Source organism: Bombina bombina, chromosome 2 (assembly GCF_027579735.1).
Source record: "Bombina bombina isolate aBomBom1 chromosome 2, aBomBom1.pri, whole genome shotgun sequence".
Classification (NCBI taxonomy): domain Eukaryota; kingdom Metazoa; phylum Chordata; class Amphibia; order Anura; family Bombinatoridae; genus Bombina; species Bombina bombina.
In genome coordinates, this window is record NC_069500.1 from 1,309,185,815 (window position 1) to 1,309,208,038 (window position 22,224).

Genomic DNA, 22,224 nt, shown 5'->3' on the forward strand with positions numbered 1-22,224 from the left:
CCCCCCCCCCCAACATTACAACCCACCACCCACATACCCCTAATCTAACCCAAACCCCCCTTAAATAAACCTAACACTAAGCCCCTGAAGATCATCCTACCTTGTCTTCACCATACCAGGTTCACTGATCCGTGCTGGCTCCGATATCTTCATCCAACCCAAGAGGGGGCTAGACATCCATCATCCGATGGCTGAAGAAGTCCAGAAGAGGGTCCAAAGTCTTCATCCTATCCAGGAAGAAGAGTAGATCCGGACCGGCAACCATCTTCTTCCAAGCGGCATCTTCTATCTTCATCCGATGAGGACCGGCTCCATCCTGAAGACCTCTACCGCGGACCCATCTTCATCCGGCGACGTCCAACTGAAGAATGATGGTTCCTTTAAGGGACGTCATCCAAGATGGCGTCCCTCGAATTCCGATTGGCTGATAGGATTCTATCAGCCAATCGGAATTAAGGTAGGAATGTTCTGATTGGCTGATGGAATCAGCCAATCAGAATATTCCTACCTTAATTCCGATTGGCTGATAGAATCCTATCAGCCAATCGGAATTCGAGGGACGCCATCTTGGATGACATCATTTAAAGGATCCGTCATTCGTCGTTCAGTCGTCGGCCAGGATGGATGTTCCGCGTCGGAGGTCTTCAGGATCCTGCCGCTCCGCTCCGGATGGATGACGATAGAAGATCCCGCTTGGATGAAGACTTCAATCGGATGGAAGACCTCTTCTGCCCCGCTTGGATGAAGACTTCTACCGGATGGAGGACCTCTTCTTGCTCCGCTTGGATCAAGACTTCGGACCCTCTTCTGGACCGATCGCTGAACCCGGTGAGGTGAAGACAAGGTAGGGAGATCTTCAGGGGCTTAGTGTTAGGTTTATTTAAGGGGGGTTTGGGTTAGATTAGGGGTATGTGGGTGGTGGGTTGTAATGTTGGGGGGGGGGTATTGTATGTTTTTTTTTACAGGCAAAAGAGCTGAACTTCTTGGGGCATGCCCCGCAAAGGGCCCTGTTCAGGGCTGGTAAGGTAAAAGAGCTTTGAACTTTAGTAATCTAGAATAGGGTAGGGCATTTTTTTATTTTGGGGGGCTTTGTTATTTTATTAGGGGGCTTAGAGTAGGTGTAATTAGTTTAAAATTGTTGTAATATTTTTCTTATGTTTGTAAATATTTTTTTATTTTTTGTAACTTAGTTCTTTTTTATTTTTTGTACTTTAGTTAGTTTATTTCATTGTAGTTATTTGTAGGTATTGTATTTAATTAATTTATTGATAGTGTAGTGTTAGGTTTAATTGTAGGTAATTGTAGGTATTTTATTTAATTAATTTATTGATAGTGTAGTGTTAGGTTTAATTGTAACTTAGGTTAGGATTTATTTTACAGGTAAATTTGTAATTATTTTAACTATTTTAGCTATTAAATAGTTCTTAACTATTTAATAGCTATTGCACCTGGTTAAAATAAATACAAAGTTACCTGTAAAATAAATATTAATCCTAAAATAGCTATAATATAATTATAATTTATATTGTAGCTATATTAGGATTTATTTTACAGGTAAGTATTTAGCTTTAAATAGGAATCATTTATTTAATAAGAGTTAATTAATTTCGTTAGATTAAAATTATATTTAACTTAGGGGGGTGTTAGTGTTAGGGTTAGACTTAGCTTTAGGGGTTAATACATTTATTAGAATAGCGGTGAGCTCAAGTCGGCAGATTAGGGGTTAATAATTGAAGTTAGGTGTCGGCGATGTTAGGGAGGGCAGATTAGGGGTTAATACTATTTATTATAGGGTTAGTGAGGCGGATTAGGGGTTAATAACTTTATAATAATAGCGTTGCGGTCCGCTCGGCAGATTAGGGGCTAATAAGTGTAGGCAGGTGGAGGCAACATTGTGGGGGGCAGATTAGGGGTTAATAAATATAATATAGGGGTCGGCGATGTTAGGGCAGCAGATTAGGGGTACATAGGGATAATGTAAGTAGCGGCGGTTTACGAAGCGGCAGATTAGGGGTTAATAATAATATGCAGGGGTCAGCGATAGCGGGGGCGGCAGATTAGGGGTTAATAAGTGTAAGGTTAGGGGTGTTTAGACTCGGGGTACATGTTAGAGTGTTAGGTGCAGACGTAGGAAGTGTTTCCCCATAGGAAACAATGGTGCTGCGTTAGGAGCTGAACGCGGCTTTTTTGCAGGTGTTAGGTTTTTTTTCAGCTCAAACAGCCCCATTGTTTCCTATGGGGGAATCGTGTACGAGTACGTTTTTGAGGCTGTCCGCTTGCGTAAGCAACTCTGGTATCGAGAGTTGAAGCTGCGTTAAATATGCTCTACGCTCCTTTTTTGGAGCCTAACGCAGCCTTTATGTGGACTCTCAATACCAGAGTTATTTTTATGGTGCGGCCAGAAAAAAGCCAGCGTTAGCTTTTCGGGTAGTTACCGACAAAACTCTAAATCTAGCCGTATGTGTTTAAGAGAAGACAGCAGGAGTGATAGGTCATGGTGCGTAAAAGAAAACTATGACACTCTAGGGCCTAATATGCATATGTATTGCACAGGTGGTATAGTTTTAGGTGTAGCTCTTTCATAACTATTATATCTCCTCTACAGGGTGTTTGTTTGATATTAAAGGATTTATCTAAAGAGTCTGTATCTGCTTACCTGTGATCTCTGTATAGGGTAGACTTAAGTAAGGTATGCCAAGATCTTTAAATCTGCGAGAGTCAGGGCAATAGTTGAGTTTTAAAGCAAGGCTTAGTCGAGACCAGGTCAAGGTATGACCGTTAGAAATAGATCAACTATTATCTCTGATATGCCCTCTGTACATATGGGCACGTATCATAAAAAGTCTTTAGTGACATTGCTAATGGAGTATGTGTTTGATAAACAGGGTCTAAACGTTCAGGAGATCCTGCTCCCATATTCAGTGCTACTCAATCTTAACTTAGTTTCCTCATTGCAGTGCACAACACCCTGCACCGCCTCGGCTGCTGGTGGCGCAGCAGAGGGCCCAGCAATTTTACATATTTGAGTATGAACCTTGAAATCTGTACTCTAGCTAAACAAGGATAGGGCAAACGTTAATACAATCCCCTAAAGCAAATGTATGATGTTAGGTTTGGCTTGGTACAATGTTCTATTTAAAAGGTAGCAGGTAGGCTCTTCTATTTTGAAAAATACACTTTAAGCAATGTTTATCTACATCTGCAGTTTTAGGTAACTAGTTGTACATATTAGCCTCTCTTATGCATTCAAATTATAATGGGGGATAAAATATATCTAGGCACACTTCGTACATAAAGGCTTGTATAGAAAAATTTTACATAAAAGTAGCTCAGATTTAGTACACAAGTTTTACGTGGGAAATAGTATCAGACTTGACATAGTTAACTAAAGAAATATAAATTTTTTAAAAAAAACTCGTTTTAACTTAACAATATGCTTGGATAAGCTCCATTGGATAGAAAAAAAAGACCTTAGTCACAACTCAGTCAAACAACATGTATAAGATAACTTTGAACAGATGCAAAAAATATGCGCAAACAATAGTCTGTGAGACCGCCTGGTAAATGCAATTTAGCTGAATCTGACAGTATCAGGTATCTAACAACAGGTTAGGTGTTAGAGATTCTGTGTCTCATATCCACTTTATCCAATTCCATGTCTGAGGGTTAGGAATAGCTTGATTAACAATGTAATCAGACTTGCAAACGGTAGGTCATGTAATTTGGGACAACAGAGTCCTTTGTCATTTATACATGTGAAAGTCTCCCACGTAGCGGAAATCCAAACTCCCTGTTCCCAGTACTTATCTTAGTAGGCTGTAAAAGTTCTCTGAGCTCCGTCAAGACCAAGGGACTAAAGGGTGAGCGGTAGCTTGGCTCCTACGTTGGCCTCTCTAGAGCTCTAGGCAGAGTATCCATTTTATGCGCGAGATCGCTGACAGCTGTTTCTAATCGCTGGGATTCAGTCCGACCACATGTCGGGAACTGTGGGGTGGCGGTAGGGCCCAGGGCCGTCGTCAACAACAAGGTGAAGCTTGTCTTTTCCAAGGAGCCAGATCGCTCAGTAGGCCGCTTAAGGGAGACAACTTGGTGGGCTAAAGCTGTAAAGAGTAAGGAGGTAAGATCCCTTTTGAGTAGTTGGTGGAGTTGCGACATAGCTTCCTGCACTGTGCACTCCCATCTCGCCACAGCCTCCATAATTTTCACTGTGTACTCACTATACCACCAACTAGGCTCTCTTTTATTTAATATGGGTGCGATTCGTTGTGCAATGGGTTGTAAAGCACTCAGCTGATAGTTAGCCCTAGAGTGAGTTAGTCCTGCTGACCACGGATAACCAGGGGGGAGATGTTACTGGTGTTCTTGCTAGGCCGCTTCTTATGATCCACCACCATCACCGATTGCGAGGCTTTCAGTAAATTAAATTGGAATTTTTTGGTAGCGTTGAACTTGGCAGATCTTCCTCATTCAGGGTAATCGTTTTTATGTAGGTAATGATGAGTATAAAGGGAGATAGCCAACAAGTAATTAGAGATCTATGCAGAGCTTCCTTTTTTGCAGCTTATCATGGCCGCTACTTGAACACGCCCCCCGATTTATCTGATTTTAAACACTATCAGTGTATATTTACAAAAACAATACAATAAAAAAAAATGAAAAGAACCTTAGAAAAAGCTATTAATGTGAAATGTACGTAAGGATTAGTCACCAGGAAGGGACATCACATGACCACTTTACACTCGGTTCCTGCAAGCTATTAAAGGGACACTGAACCCAATTTTTTACTTTTATGATTCAGATAGAGCATTCAATTTTAAACAACTTTCTAATTTACTCCTATTATCAAATTTTCTTCATTCTCTTGGTATCTTTATTTGAAAAGCGAGAATGTAAGTTTAGATGCTGGCCCATTTTTTATAAACAACCTGGGTTGTTCTTGCTGATTGGTGGATACATTCACCCACCAATAAACAACTGCTGTCCAGGGGCTGAACCAAAAAAAATCTGGCTTCTTAGCATAGATGCCTTCTTTTTCAAATAAAGATAGCAAGAGAACAAAGAAAAATTGATAATAGGAGTAAATTAGAAAGATGCTTAAAATTGCATTCTCTATCTAAATCACAAAAGAAAAAAATTTGCATTCAGTGTCCCTTTAAGCTTTTGAACCCTGTTTCCATCATGTTATATAGTGGTATTATGCCGCTATTGGTGTCAATATTTGTGCCCTGAGTGACTTTTATTCTTTTAATATTGTTGAATAAATTTATTTTTAACTGCCAGATCCTGTTTTGCTGGTAAGAAAGCTCTATTCTTTAAACTAGTATAGCTTGTGACCATGTGAATGTGTTTTAACTAGAGTTTTCAATGTGGGATCTAAACTGTGTTGCACTATTGGTTGTCTTTTTCTCTATTTGAGGTTAACTACAAGCAAGTTTCAACTATTGGATATGAAAAAGAAAAGAAGAGGTGCCTCATAGCATAGCCATGTTTCAAAGAATTGTGATTGCCATCTTTGCGGTGGCGGAGGTAGACTTCAGCGGCCTCCTCTGCCACCTTCGCTCTGCATCTTTTTCCACGCTGGGGTCCTCTTCATCAAGGCTCCAGGAGCCGGGGGCCTATCTTTGTGGAGGTGGACTTCAGCAACCTCTTCTGCCACCTCTGCTTCTTATCTTCAGCTCTATTCCTAGAGCACCAGTCCTCATGCGTTGCCATCACACACTAAATTTCTGGAAAAGCATGGAGCCCCTTTATATAGGGGTATTGCTATATTTTAATATTTAATATTTTATTTTAAATTCTAATCATCCAATAGAAAAATAATTATGTTCTATTGGATGATTTGAATTTAAAAAAATTATACTTTGCTATTGCATATTCTTGTATATAAATTAATATGTATGTATTTTTTTTGTAAAATATAAATATATATTTTTAAATTTACATTTATGTCATTAGTATTACAATAGTATTATTACATAACAGGCATGCAGTTATGTAAAATAAAAGAAAAACAAGGAGCACTCTAAAAGTTGATAGAATAACTATCAATAAGAACAAACTGTAAACCATAAAATCAAATATAATGTATTATATATATTATCTAAATAATTATTTAAATAAAAGAATATGCATGAACTCTCCAGACAATCCAGATCATCAATGCAATCCACCTTTACAAAGTAAGGATGTCCCAAATCTCAAAGAGTAGTTGCAGCCCCTTGATTACACGGTTCTGAAAACTGGATAAAGTTATATGCAAACAAAAGAGGGATACAGGGGCGCACACTACTCTAAGCATAGTACGTTAAAAAACACATGTAGATCTATTAAACAATAACAAATGAACACTCACATATTTCAACCTCAACACATGAGGCACAGAAAATGCACAGTAAAGGAGCTCACGGGTCTGTTTTATCCCCAAGATGTTTCCAAGATTAGAGGTCGTAATATCCTCGCTGGGGAAAACTCGTACGTGATATAGTTCAAAGAGTGTCCAATCTATGTGCCACACCCACCATCTACACGTCACTACTACCACAGCTGATCCACTATCAGGCCAGAGCACATAGATTGGCTGTGAGTTACTCATGTGAGGATATTAAGACCTAGCGAGGATATTAAGACCTCTAATTAGTTACTCATATGCGGATATTAAGACCTAGCAAGGATATTAAGACCTCTAATCTTGGAAACATCTTGGTGATAAAACAACAGACCCGTGAGCTCCTTTACTGTGCATTTTCTGTGCTTTTACTAAACCTCATGTGTTGAGGTTGAAATGTGTGAGTGTTCATTTGTTATTGTTTAACCCCTTAATGACCACAGCACTTTTCCATTTTCTGTCCGTTTGGGACCAAGGCTATTTTTACATTTCTGCGGTGTTTGTGTTTAGCTGTAATTTTCCCCTTGCTCATTTAATGTACCCACACATATTATATACCGTTTTTCTCGCCATTAAATGGACTTTCAAAATATACCATTATTTTCCTCATATCTTATAATTTACTATAAATTTTTTTATAAAATATGAGGAAAAAATAGAAAAAAACACACTTTTTCTAACTTTGACCCCCAAAATCTGTTATACATCTACAACCACCAAACAAAAACCATGCTAAATAGTTTCTAAATTTTGTCCTGAGTTTAGAAATACCCAATGTTTACATGTTCTTTGCTTTTTTTGCAAGTTATAGGGCCATAAATACAAGTAGCACTTTGCTATTTCCAAACCACTTTTTTTCAAAATTAGCGCTAGTTACATTGGAACACTGATATCTTTCAGGAATCCCTGAATATCCCTTGACATGTATATATTTTTTTTTAGAAGACATCCCAAAGTATTGATCTAGGCCCATTTTGGTATATTTCATGCCACCATTTCACCGCCAAATGCGATCAAATAAAAAAAAATGTTCACTTTTTCACAATTTTTTTCACAAACTTTAGGTTTCTCACTGAAATTATTTACAAAAAACTTATGCAATTATAGCATACATGGTTGTAAATGCTTCTCTGGGATCCCCTTTGTTCATAAATAGCAGACATATATGGCTTTGGTTTTGCTTTTTAATAATTAGAAGGCTGCTAAATGCGACTGCGCACCACACGTGTATTATGCCCAGCAGTGAAGGGGTTAATTAGGGAGCATGTAGGGAGCTTCTAGGGTTAATTTTAGCTTCAGTGTAGTGTAGTAGACAACCCCAAGTATTGATCTAGGCCCATTTTGGTATATTTCATGCCACCATTTCACCGCCAAATGCAATCAAATTAAAAAAAACGCTAAATTTTTCACAATTTTAGGTTTCTCACTGAAATTATTTACAAACAGCATGTGCAATTATGGCACAAATAGTTGTAAATGCTTCTCTGGGATCCCCTTTGTTCAGAAATAGCAGACATATATGACTTTGGGGTTGCTTTTTGGTAATTAGAAGGCCGCAAAGTGCTGCTGCGCATCACACATGTATTATGGCTAGCAGTCAAGGGGTTAATTAGGTAGTTTGTAGGGAGCTTGCGGGGTTAATTTTAGCTTTAGTGTAGAGATCAGCCTCCCACCTGACACATCAGACCCCCTGATATCTCCCAAACAGCTCCCTTCCCTCCCCCACCCCACAATTGTCCCCGCCATCTTAAGTACTGGCAGAAAGTCTGCCAGTACTAAAATAAAAGTTTTTTTTTTAAAAAAAAAAATACATCTTTAGCATATTTACATATGCTACTTTGTAGGATCCCCCCTTAGCCCCCAACCTCCCTGATCCCCCCCAAAAACAGCTCTCTAACCCCCCCCCCTGCCTTATTGGGGGCCATCTTGGGTACTGGCAGCTGTCTGTCAGTACCCAGTTAACAATATTTTTTCCTCTTTTTGTATTTATTTTTTTTACATTTTGCTGTAGTGTAGCTTCCCCACGACCAACCCCTACCCCCACCCCCTCCCAGATCCCTTAGATTAGTTTTTGGGGGCATTTACTCCCCCTCTTCCTCCCACTTACTACATAATTATTTCTGTAGTGTAAGTGGTTCCCACCCGCTCCCTCCCGTGCACGCGCCCGCCCGCCGATCCCCCGTGCACGCGCGCGTGTCTGTGCGCGCCCCTGACTCTCCCGCCCCCGATCCCGCCCCCCTCTGTGAATCTGAAGCCATCGATGGCCGCCCACCCGCCTCCCACTGCAGCTCCCACCCACCAACGATTGCGGCCATCGATGGCCGGTGTAGAGAGGGCCACAGAGTGGCTCTCTCTGCACCGGAGGGGTACAAATTGTTATTGCAGGATGCCTCGATATTGAGGCATCCTGCAATAACCGGAAAGCAGCTGGAAGCGATGAGGATCGCTTCCAGCTGCTTTCCAAACCGAGGACGTACGCCACACGTCCTCAGGCGTTAACTGCCTTTTTTCTGAGGACGTGTGGCGTACGTCCTCGGTCATTAAGGGGTTAATAAATCTACATGTGTTTTTTAACGTACTACACTTAGAGGAGTGTGCGCCCTTGTATCCCTCTTTTGTATACAGTAATGTAACACTATAATTATAATGCAACTGTCTTTTATAACAAATATATATTTTAAAACTATATTTACGTTTAAAATAATAAACACAACAAGCAAGAATATCTACATTTTATACATGACCATGCATTTTATTTCAAAGATTGTAGATATAATCTAGTCTGGCCTTGCATTGATATTCCATATTTTAAAATGATATGCATTGTAATGTATATTGCATATTGTTTTAATTATTGCCTATACATTAAAATGTATTTATGTTAGCTTGTTGTGTTCATTAGTGATAACATAGATATATGTTAATATATATTTATATATATAATTTCCTTCAAACCAGGCCCGAATAGGGTCTGCTCCTTGAAGGGAATGTTAAGTAATTTAGACTTTGAAGTCACGTCAGCTGACCAAGATTTAAGCCATAGCGCCCTACGCGCCTGGATGGCGAATCCAGAATTCTTAGCCGTTAGTTTAGTCAAATGAACAATGGCGTCAGAAACAAAAGAATTAGCTAGCTTAAGTGTTCTAAGCTTGTCAAGTATTTCAGTCAATGGAGTAGCTGTCCGAAAGGCCTCTTCCAGAGACTCAAATCAGAACGCTGCAGCAGCAGTGACAGGCGCAATGCATGCAAGGGGCTGCAGGATAAACCTTGTTGAATAAACATTTTCTTAAGGTAACCTTCTAATTTTTTATCCATTGGATCTGAAAAAGCACAACTGTCCTCGACAGGGATAGTGGTACGCTTTGCTAAAGTAGAAACTGCTCCCTCCACCTTAGGGACCGTCTGCCATAAGTCCCGCGTGGTGGCGTCTATTGGAAACATTTTTCTAAAAATAGGAGGGGGGTAAAACGGCACACCGGGTCTATCCCACTCCTTATTAATGATTTCTGTAAACCTTTTAGGTATTGGAAAAACATCAGTACACACCGGCACTGCATAGTATTTATCCAGTCTACACAATTTCTCTGGTACTGCAATTGTGTCACAGTCATTCAGAGCAGCTAACACCTCCCCAAGCAATACACGGAGGTTCTCAAGCTTAAATTTAAAAGTAGAAATATCTGAATCAGGTTTCCCCGAATCAGAAATGTCACCCACAGACTGAAGCTCTCCTTCCTCAGCTTCTGCATATTGTGACGCAGTATCAGACATGGGCCTTAAGGCATCTGCGCGCTCTGTACTACGTCTAACCCCAGAGCTATCGCGCTTTCCTCTGAATTCCGGCAGTCTGGCTAATACCGCTGACAGGGTATTATCCATGATTGCCGCCATGTCCTGCAAAGTAATTTGCTGTACTTGGCGCCATTTTAGCGTGAGTCCCTTGAGCGGGAGTCAAAGGGTCTGACACGTGGGGGGAGAGTTAGTCGGCATAACTTCCCCCTCGCCAGAATCCTCTGGTGATAAATTTTTTAAAGATAAAAGCTGATCTTTATTGTTTAAAGTGAAATCAATACATTTAGTACATATTCTCATATGGGGTTCCACCATGGCTTTTAAACATAATGAACAAGGAGTTTCCTCTATGTCAGACATGTTTATACAGACTAGCAATGAGACTAGCAAGCTTGGAAAACACTTTACATCAAGTTAAACAAGCAATATAAAAAACGTTATTGTGCCTTTAAGGGAAACAAATTTTGCTAAAATTTGAAATAACAGTGAAAAAAGGCAGTTAAACTAACGAAATTTTTACAGTGTATGTAATAGGTTAGTAGAGCATTGCACCCACTTGCAAATGGATGATTAACCCCTTAATACAAAAACGGATTAACAAATTGAAAAAAACGTTTTTTAAACAGTCACAACTGCCACAGCTTTACTGTGGCTTTACCTTCCTCAATATATGACTTTTGAAGCCTTTTGAGCCCTTCAGAGATGTCCTAAAGCATGCAGGGGACTGCTGAGGGAAGCTGAATGTCTCTGTCTGTAATTTTAACTAGGCCCCTCCCACTCATATTACAACAGTGGAAAGCCTCAGGAAACTGTTTCTAGGCAAAAATCAAGCCAGCCATGTGGAAAAAACTAGGCCCCAATAAGTTTTATCACCAAAGCATATATAAAAACGATTAAACATGCCAGCAAACGTTTTATATTGCACATTAATCAGAGTATATACCTCTGATAGCAAGCCTGATACTAGTCGCTATTAAATCACTGTATTTAGGCTTAACTTACATTAATCCGGTATCAGCAGCTTTTCTCTAGCAAATTCCATCCCTAGAAAAACTTAAACTGCACATACCTTATTGCAGGATAACCTGCACGCCATTCTCCCTCTGAAGTTACCTCACTCCTCAGACATATGTGAGAACAGCAGTGGATCTTAGTTACTTCTGCTAAGATCATAGAAAAACGCAGGCAGATTCTTCTTCTAAATGCTGCCTGAGATAAAATAGTACAACTCCGGTACCATTTAAAAACAATAAACTTTTGATTGAAGAAAAAACTAACTATATTACACCACTTTCCTCTTACTACCTCCAGCTATGTTGAGAGCTTGCAAGAGAATGACTAAATATGGCAGTTAGGGGAGGAGCTATATAGCAGCTCTGCTGTGGGTGATCCTCTTGCAACTTCCTGTTGGGAAGGAGAATATCCCACAAGTAATGGATGATCCGTGCACTGGATACACCTTACAAGAGAAAATTGGGATATAAATGTATTTGTGGGTACAAGACAATAAAAAAATTCTAATCTATTGTAACAAGAACTTGTCTTGTTGTAAGCGTTTTGGCCCGCAAGCCTTACTCATAGACATAATCAGACAAAGTCACATAATACCTTAAACACTATTCCTATTGGTGCTTGTAGTAATCAGTTGACTTATAAGTGAGCAGGCTGAAAGAAATAATACCCTTTAACAAGTTAAAGTTATAATTAATTAATAAATCATGTTGTTTTTACTAAATTAACCCAACACTACTTTTACTCTTTAAGTAGAGTTGCCACGTCAATAAAATGTGCTCTAAACACGGTTAGTCTTATTCAGAAGCCCATAGCATAATATATCACACTATAATGGGATTATATGAACAAAATTATTAGAAATCCCTAAAGTAAATAAGCACTAATAAACACATTAGCAACCCTTCTAGCACTTTGAAGTATACCTACACAGAAACTATTTTTAGTTTAAATGAGTGCGCTGTCTGCGCCATGTGGGCCCACTTCAAATAGCCCCCCTCCGGCCAAGAGGAATGAAGTACAGACATATTTTAGTAAATTTGCCAAAAATTGCAGCTATCTTGTTGTTTATTACGTCAACATTTTTCAGAACAAGCATAAACATAGCGTTGTGAAGGTATTTGGTATCATGGCACTGGGTCTTGGGGGGGGTTTGAATGCTTATTTTTGAAGTGAACAATATGCATACTATTGCAAAACACTTTTTCTTCATTTTATCTGCACCCACACACAGGGACTAATTGGTAGATATGCTCCATGCACAATCCATTGATTATACTTAACAATGACCACTGGTACCGACTCTATTTAACCAGTATATTAAAGAATTATGTCCCTTTACCCAATAGTTTCCATTCATGACACGTGACGGTGCAATTAATAATTTCATACATGTTTTTGTAATTTTGTAACTAACATTCTGTTTAAATCCAAATACTTTTTTGCCATTATGTTGCATAATTGCCAGTATTGTATTTAGTTATAATTTTTAACTTTATTCAATTATTATTTTTTTTATATGAAATCAAGACTGCTAAAATGCAAAGTCCCAGTTAAAGGAGTATTCTGATTAACTGTAGTACTGCTGTCAAATTCTCTCAAAGCAAAGTGGTTAAAGGGACAGAAAAAGTCAAAATTAAACTTTCATGATTCACATAGAGCATTCAATATTAAACAACTTTCCAATTTTCTTCTGTTATCTAATTTGCTTTGCTCTCTTGGTATCCTTTCACGAAAAGCATACCTAGGTAGCCTCAAACAGCAATCCACAACTGGGAGCTAACTGCTGATTGGCAGCTGCACATAAAAGCCTCTTTTCATTGGCTCTTTATATGTCTTGGAGCTGGCTCCCAGCAGTGCATTTCTGCTTCATCAACAAAGCATACCAATGAAGCAAATTTTATAACAGAAATACATCATAAATTTATTTAAAATTGTATGCTTCATCTGAATTAAATGAATCATGTCCCTTTATGTTAGTACAATGCATCTAAAAAACAAACTATTAGTGCTTTTTTTTTTAGTTTTTGAATAGATTTGCATTTAATTCCTCTGCAAAAAAAACAAAAAATCAATTTTGGGTTAAAATCTAAACAAATCAGATAAAATCTGAAAATAAACAAAATAAACTGTGCTCATAAAGTCCCTGATGTTCAAAACAGCGACAGACCACAGTCTGTCGGTCTGTTGAGATTTTCAAAGAAAAGGGGTGTGACACCCCTTTTCTTTGAAAATCTCAACAGACCGACAGACTGTGGTCTGTCGCTGTTTTGAACATCAGGGACTTTATGAGCACAGTTTATTTTGTTTATTTTCAGATTTTATCTGATTTGTTTAGATTTTAACCCAAAATTGATTTTTTGTTTTTTTTGCAGAGGAATTAAATGCAAATCTATTCAAAAACTAAAAAAAAAAGCACTAATAGTTTGGTTTTTAGATGCATTGTACTAACATAAAGGGACATGATTCATTTAATTCAGATGAAGCATACAATTTTAAATAAATTTATGATGTATTTCTGTTATAAAATTTGCTTCATTGGTATGCTTTGTTGATGAAGCAGAAATGCACTGCTGGGAGCCAGCTCCAAGACATATAAAGAGCCAATGAAAAGAGGCTTTTATGTGCAGCTGCCAATCAGCAGTTAGCTCCCAGTTGTGGATTGCTGTTTGAGGCTACCTAGGTATGCTTTTCGTGAAAGGATACCAAGAGAGCAAAGCAAATTAGATAACAGAAGAAAATTGGAAAGTTGTTTAATATTGAATGCTCTATGTGAATCATGAAAGTTTAATTTTGACTTTTTCTGTCCCTTTAACCACTTTGCTTTGAGAGAATTTGACAGCAGTACTACAGTTAATCAGAATACTCCTTTAACTGGGACTTTGCATTTTAGCAGTCTTGATTTCATATAAAAAAAATAATAATTGAATAAAGTTAAAAATTATAACTAAATACAATACTGGCAATTATGCAACATAATGGCAAAAAAGTATTTGGATTTAAACAGAATGTTAGTTACAAAATTACAAAAACATGTATGAAATTATTAATTGCACCGTCACGTGTCATGAATGGAAACTATTGGGTAAAGGGACATAATTCTTTAATATACTGGTTAAATAGAGTCGGTACCAGTGGTCATTGTTAAGTATAATCAATGGATTGTGCATGGAGCATATCTACCAATTAGTCCCTGTGTGTGGGTGCAGATAAAATGAAGAAAAAGTGTTTTGCAATAGTATGCATATTGTTCACTTCAAAAATAAGCATTCAAACCCCCCCCAAGACCCAGTGCCATGATACCAAATACCTTCACAACGCTATGTTTATGCTTGTTCTGAAAAATGTTGACGTAATAAACAACAAGATAGCTGCAATTTTTGGCAAATTTACTAAAATATGTCTGTACTTCATTCCTGATTGTAGTCACACTTGAAAGTGTTGTAAAAGGTAATAACACACACACACACACTCATAATACAACACACACACACCCCCACTCTCATACAATACATATAGACACTACACACTCATATAACACACACACACTGATATAACACACACTCTCATACAATACATATAGACACTACACACTCATATAACACACACACTGATATAACACACACTCTCATACAACACACACCACACACTCATATAATACACACACATTTTCCTACAACACACACTCTCATACAATACATATAGACACTACACACTCATATAAAGCACACACTGATATAACACACACTCTCATACAATACATATAGACACTACACACTCATATAACACACACACTGATATAACACACACTCTCATACAATACATATAGACACTACACACTCATATAAAGCACACACCGATATAACACACACTCTCATACAACACACACTCATACAATACATATAGACATGACACAATCATATAACACACACACTGATATAACACACACTCTCATACAATACATATAGACAAAACACACTCATATAACACACACACACTGATATAACACACACTCTCATACAACACACACCACACACTCATATAATACACACACATTTTCCTACAACACACACTCTCATACAATACATATAGACACTACACACTCATATAAAGCACACACTGATATAACACACACTCTCATACAATACATATAGACACTACACACTCATATAACACACACACTGATATAACACACTCTCATACAATACATATGGACACTACACACTCATATAAAGCACACACCGATATAACACACACTCTCATACAACACACACTCATACAATACATATAGACATGACACAATCATATAACACACACACTGATATAACACACACTCTCATACAATACATATAGACACTACACACTAATATAAAGCACACACTGATATAACACACACTCTCATACAACACACACACTCATACAACACACATTTTCCTACAACACACACTCTCATACAATACATATAGACACTACACACTCTCATATAATACACACACACACAATACACATACACCACACACTCTGATATAACACACACACACTCTCATATAACACACACACTCTCTCCTACAACACACACACAAGTTGTAACCCAGTAAACATGATGTTGCAAACCAGTAATGGGTCCCGACTCATGGTTTGAAGAACCCTGCATTAATTAAATAGTCAGTATTGAATCAATTAGCCATTATGTAATTATGAATTATATATTTTGCATTTGTCAAAAATAAAAAGAAGCTCTGTAATACTTTGAGACGAAAGAGAACATTTTTGAGTATTATGTGATATGTCCCATTAAACCAGTATCATTTCCAACTGATATTAATGACACAGCAAATGAAGCAAGCGCCCACCCAATTTGAATATAAAGTTGTTGCATGACAAACATTACTGAATTGAACTCAGGGTCATAGGTAGATGAGAGAAAGTTAAGATAAATAGACAGATAGACAAAGTCCCTAGACACTACATTAATCAAGAATAAATCCAATATCCTTATTTAAAAAAAAAAAAAACATCCTGCTAGCTGCTGTGTGCTGCTAAAATTGGGTTACCATAGTAACCTTCCTGTGACCTGTGCAAAGTAGACAGATGGGGAAAGCTGTAGCTCAGTCAATAATGTATTAAGATCTGAGGTTAGCAATCCAAAGGATTTATTCACTCAGACATTGCAGTACAGGCATTTATTATAATTTACAGCCACACCCACTATGTTATCACTATCATTGCTCAAGTCCAAATATTATTTCCAATAAGGAAAATAAAAAATATGTTTGTTTTTCTTACTTAAATAATTATTAATATTATTATCATTAAAGCATTGCTAATTTCTATCTGCAGCCTGGTACTCAATCAGGGGTACACAATGACAATGAATCATGGTATAAACAAAGGAAATAGTTATAGAAAACTTACTCCGCCCCTACATTACTACAAGAGGAAAAGGATCCTGTTTTAAATATCTTACACTCTACAAACAGCTTCTAGACTGAGTTGATTAAATTTTACGGATCCCCCTGTAGTTACCAGTTTTCTAACATAATTGAATATATATATATATAACAGCTTCCAGGCCAGAGGCAGAGTTGAAGGGGGGAGGGTCCATTAGTCTTCTAGGGTTTAGGGGGTAGGTTAAATCAGGATAATAACTGATGTTGACAGTAATGCCCCAGATTTGCCTGGCAAATGATTCACAGACCAGTAGCTCATGAAGTGACACTGACATCGGTAAGGTACACGATAAGGAGTTCATATTTTAGAACTGGGAAGTGAACATTTGGAAATTCCATTTTAATTTAACTATTGTTTCACAAAATTAAACTTTATGATTTTTACATTTTACCAGCATTAACACAATATAATCAGAACAAGGTGCAGGCACTTTAATTGCTATACACTGCATTTATACAGTAAGAGAGGCATGTCTGACTAATATCTTTCTATTTTCCTTCTCTGATTCTGCTTTCATTTCTGCTCATTTCAGTATTAATATGCTTCATTTGTTTCATTACCTAGAATTGCTAGGGCTATATTTTTCCACAGACATTTTAAATCCATAAATTCCCTACATGAGAAAGTTCCGCTGTGATCTGACATTGGCAGCAGACTGCAAGATACACAGTGATTTACAGAGAAAGGACAAGCATTGTGCTGAGATGAAATGTCCGCATTACTCAGCAAGTTGTAAAACATAAGATTAATAAATGAAATTGAAGTAAACAAGGGTGAAAACATGAATGTTTAAGTGATTGGCTTCAGTTCTGTTCTTCATAGGCTGACTGATAGATGAATGCAGTCAAGATAATGTAAATCTTTAAACACCTGTACATCTGTAAAGGGTACTGCAGTATGCAGTGATGTCTTTTTATTGCACTGGTAAATCTTGTTAAATGACACACTTTTTAATAGATGTCCTTCCTTCCTCAAACAAATAATGATCAATTTTATGGAACGTTGGTAATAAAATGTATGACTGCAATTAATGTATTATAACATGTATGTTTAAAAAACAAACAAACTGCTAAGCATTGCTTTAGACCAAATGAATAGAGCCTGCTCATTTAAATAAAATATAATTAGCCTAAAAAACTATTACTACATACTGCAATATCTCAATTATCCCACATTTGTCAGGACTGTCACAGTCAGGCAGCTCCTGATATCCCTTCTGCAGCTCTCCTAGTGAGAACCATCTAGCCATACTATTTGCTCCACCCATTTCCGGTCAAACCCCTCCCCAGCTCAGACTCACAGCTTGCTTAAGTTCTACTCATGGATCTCCCTAACTCCAGTTAGCCCATGCTTGACAGTCTCGGAAATGTTGGTAGCATAGGTGTCTTGGGTGGAACTGCAGTCCCTTCAAAATACCTTGTTGCCATCATTCCACTAACTATAGTGATGTTTTATACACATCTCATTCACACCCCTATTTAAATCCCTTAAAAACACAAGCACGCATATCTTCTATAGCATTGGAACACAACAGGTTAATTGCACACGTCACCTATTAGCATCATTACATACTGTCAACACACAGACTAGGGTTACACTGATACTAGTATCGATATCGATACCGATACCAAGTACTTGCACCAGTACTTGTACTCGTGAAAATGCACCGATACCTCCAGATCTTACCCATAAACCATCTTGTGGTGTTTTTTCAAGCTTCATGTTCCCATTTCATTTTAAGCTGGAGTGGAGACTAAACTAAAAATTGTTCACTTCTGTTCTGCCAATAAAAATTGCTGTTATTTGTATTATTGTACGTCTGAGAGCAGTGCTCCAAAAGCTGCTACTATACAGCTGGAAGCCTACCTGGGAGAGATCACTGTACCTCATTCAGACAAACCCCTGAAGTACTGGGCAGTTAATAAATAAATATCTTTCTGCCCCATGCAGTATTGTGGAAAGTGAAAGACTGTTCAGCTTAGCGTCAAACGTCCTTACTGATAAAAAGAAAGACTTATAACTGAACATGCAGAGATGCTTCTGTTCCTTAAAGGGACATTATACACTCATTTTTCTTTGCATAAATGTTTTGTAGATGATCTATTTATATAGCCCATAAAGTTATTTTTTTCAAAATGTATAGTTTTGCTTATTTTTAAATAACATTGCTCTGATTTTCAGACTCCTAACCAAGCCCCAAAGTTTTATGAGAATACCGTCAGCTACCTTCTCCAGCTTGCTCCTGTTTGTGTAAAGGGTCTTTTCATATGCAAAAGAAGGGGGAGGGGGAGTGTCTTATTTTCCACTTGCAGTGGGCTTTCCAGCTACCTTTTCAACAGAGCTAAACTGAGAGCTTCTTAATAAGTTTTTAAACAGTTTTATACTGGATTTTTATATCAGTATCTGTGCATGTTATTCTTTATAGTAGTGTCTATTACATGCAGTTATATGAAAATGAGTGTATACTGTCCCTTTAAAAGGAACTTACCACTAATTTTTTTAAAACAGTTTTCTAATAGCTAGATTGCCTGTTATATTGGTAGTTCTCATCTTGCACAATTATGCTCAAAACATACTGTACTCTGAGGAACATCCTTAGCTTATATAATTGCAGGAAGAGTGTTCATATGGCATATTAAGTTAATTCCTATGAACATTTATCCTACAATTATAGAACTATATTTAGATTACATTTGATGGGTAAGCTTTACCAATGCTCTGTTCACATTTCCAACTCGATAGACTTTAATAGAACTGGACATGTAATGAGAGTATTGGTAAAGCTTAGCAGTCAATGTACTCTATACCATAGTGTTGTTCCCCATGATTAAACAGTGCACTTTATTGTACTGTATTTCACTTTTGGTTGGATGTAAGTTTACATTTGTTATGTAATTTTGTTGTTGTTAATATATTTTGTTGTAATTTTTTTTTTCTTATAAACATGTTCTGTGAAATTTCTTCGAGTTTTTACAACTTAGTGACAACAAGCAAATAAACAGTTTTTATTTCAAAATGTCTTTTGAGTTACAGTTCTTCATAGTTATAAAGAAGCTATCTTAATTTATTAGTCTGTATTGTGCTTGAGAAACTGTCACTTGACATTAAAAAAAAAGTATTGGTAATTGGTATCGGCAAATATTTGAAAAAGTATCGGTACTTGTACTCGGTCTTAAAAAAAATGGTATTGGTGCATCCCTAACACAGACCCTTCAGCCTTTGATGTAATCACTAAACCCACAAAATTACCATTTTGTTTGTTGTTATTCCTGTGCATTTGGTTTTTGGGTTTTACAAACTCACCGCTAGATTTGGAGTTTTGTCGGTAACGACCCGAAAAACTAACGCCGGCTTTTTTCTGGCCGCACCATAAAAAAAACTCTGGTATTGAGAGTCCACATAAAGGCTGCGTTAGGCTCCAAAAAAGGAGTGTAGAGCATTTTTAACGCAGCTTCAACTCTCAATACTAGAGTTGCTTACGCAAGCGGCCAGCCTCAAAAACGTGCTCGTGCACGATTCCCACATAGGAAACAATGGGGCTGTTTGAGCTGAAAAAAAACCTAACACCTGCAAAAAAGCAGCGTTCAGCTCTTAACGCAGCCCCATTGTTTGCTATGGGGAAACACTTCCTACGTCTGCACCTAACACCCTAACATGTACCCCGAGTCTAAACACCCCTAACCTTGCACTTATTAACCCCTAATCTGCCGCCCCCGCTATCGCTGACACCTGCATTTTATTTTTAACCCCTAATCTGCCGCTCCGTAAACCGCCGCTACTTACATTATCCCTATGTACCCCTAATCTGCTGCCCCTAACACCGCCGACCCCTATATTATATTTATTAACCCCTAATCTGCCCCCCTCAACGTCGCCTCCACCTGCCTACACTTATTAACCCCTAATCTGCCAAGCAGACCTGAGCGCTACTATAATAAAGTTATTAACCCCTAATCCGCCTCACTAACCCTATAATAAATAGTATTAACCCCTAATCTGCCCTCCCTAACATCGCCGACACCTAACTTCAATTATTAACCCCTAATCTGCCGACTGGAGCTCACCGCTACTCTAATAAATGTATTAACCCCTAAAGCTAAGTCTAACCCTAACACTAACACCCCCCTAAGTTAAATATAATTTAAATCTAACAAAATTAATTAACTCTTATTAAATAAATTATTCCTATTTAAAGCTAAATACTTACCTGTAAAATAAATCCTAATATAGCTACAATATAAATTATAATTATATTATAGCTATTTTAGGATTAATATTTATTTTACAGGTAACTTTGTATTTATTTTTTTTTTTTTTTTTTTTTAAATAGTTTTTATTGAGGTAAATCACAAGGCATACAGCTTATGCATCATAACAAAGTAAATAACAATATATCACAGTACATAAACTACATAACATGGGGCGTATTACCGCCTCAATTGGTACACGTACCTCGTTTTTACAGAGGCCGTCAGTTAGGATCTTACTAGACAATGTGGAGCTTAGTGGCTCTTTTTAGTGAATATACAACTGGGACGGCTTTTGGGTTAGCATATAGGATTGTTAGGACTATGTGATAGGGGAATATTGCAGGCGCAGCTGGGATGAGCATGTATGGGGGTTTAGTTTATTGCACCACGCATCTTGTGGGGGTCAAGGGAGGCCATAGTAACACCGTCGCCAGCTCCCTTGGGTGTCCCGTATCCGGTCTCCTCGTATAGCAGGATGTGGGGGAATGGTTGTAAAGGTATGGTGGCAGTGTCAAATGTCAGGTAGTCTAGTTGCGTACATTATGGGACATAAGAGTGTCCCATGGTTCCCAGATAAGGCAGAAATCAGTCAGTGTTTTGCGTTCTCCATATACATAATTTTCCATACTTCTGATGTAATTCATACAGTCTACTACTCCCTGCCATCTGGGGGGCTGGCTTTTCTTCCAATTTCTGGCTACAAGTAGTTTGGTGGAGATGAGGATGTATATTAGTAGGTTTCGTTTAGCTCTAGGGAGCAGGTCCACTCCCAAATGTAGTATCGCCAAGGCCGGGCTGACTGTTTCCACCAGCTCAAGGTCCTTACATAGGGCTTCCACCCTTTTCCAGAGACCTGACAGTTTTGGGCATGACCACCAAATATGTGTCGGGGAGCCCCTCTCTCCACACTCTCGCCAGCACATGGGGGAGTGATCAGGGTAGAGCTTCTGCAGTTTAGTAGGTACTAAATGCCATCTTGTAAGTAGCTTAAAATAAAGCTCATATAGGGTGACACAATGGGTGGCCTTTTTGGTGATACTAATTGCTTCCTCCCAAGCCTCTAGTGGGCAGTTGAGTTGTAGGTCTTTCTCCCAGGCCTCCATGTGGATAGTTTTGGAGGGGACAGGGTCTCCCAGTAGGCACTGGTAGTGTACCGAGAGAGGCTTGTGGAGTTGAAGGTTAGCCTTCCAGCGTAATTCCCATAGGGTAGGGTCTCTCAGCGCATCTTCTAAAAAGCCCCAAGAACGCATTAACGCTCGAAGGCGAAGAAGTGTAAAATGGAGCCTCGGGGTTACAGAGGGTAGAGCCAACATGGCCGTATGGGTTTTCAACTTC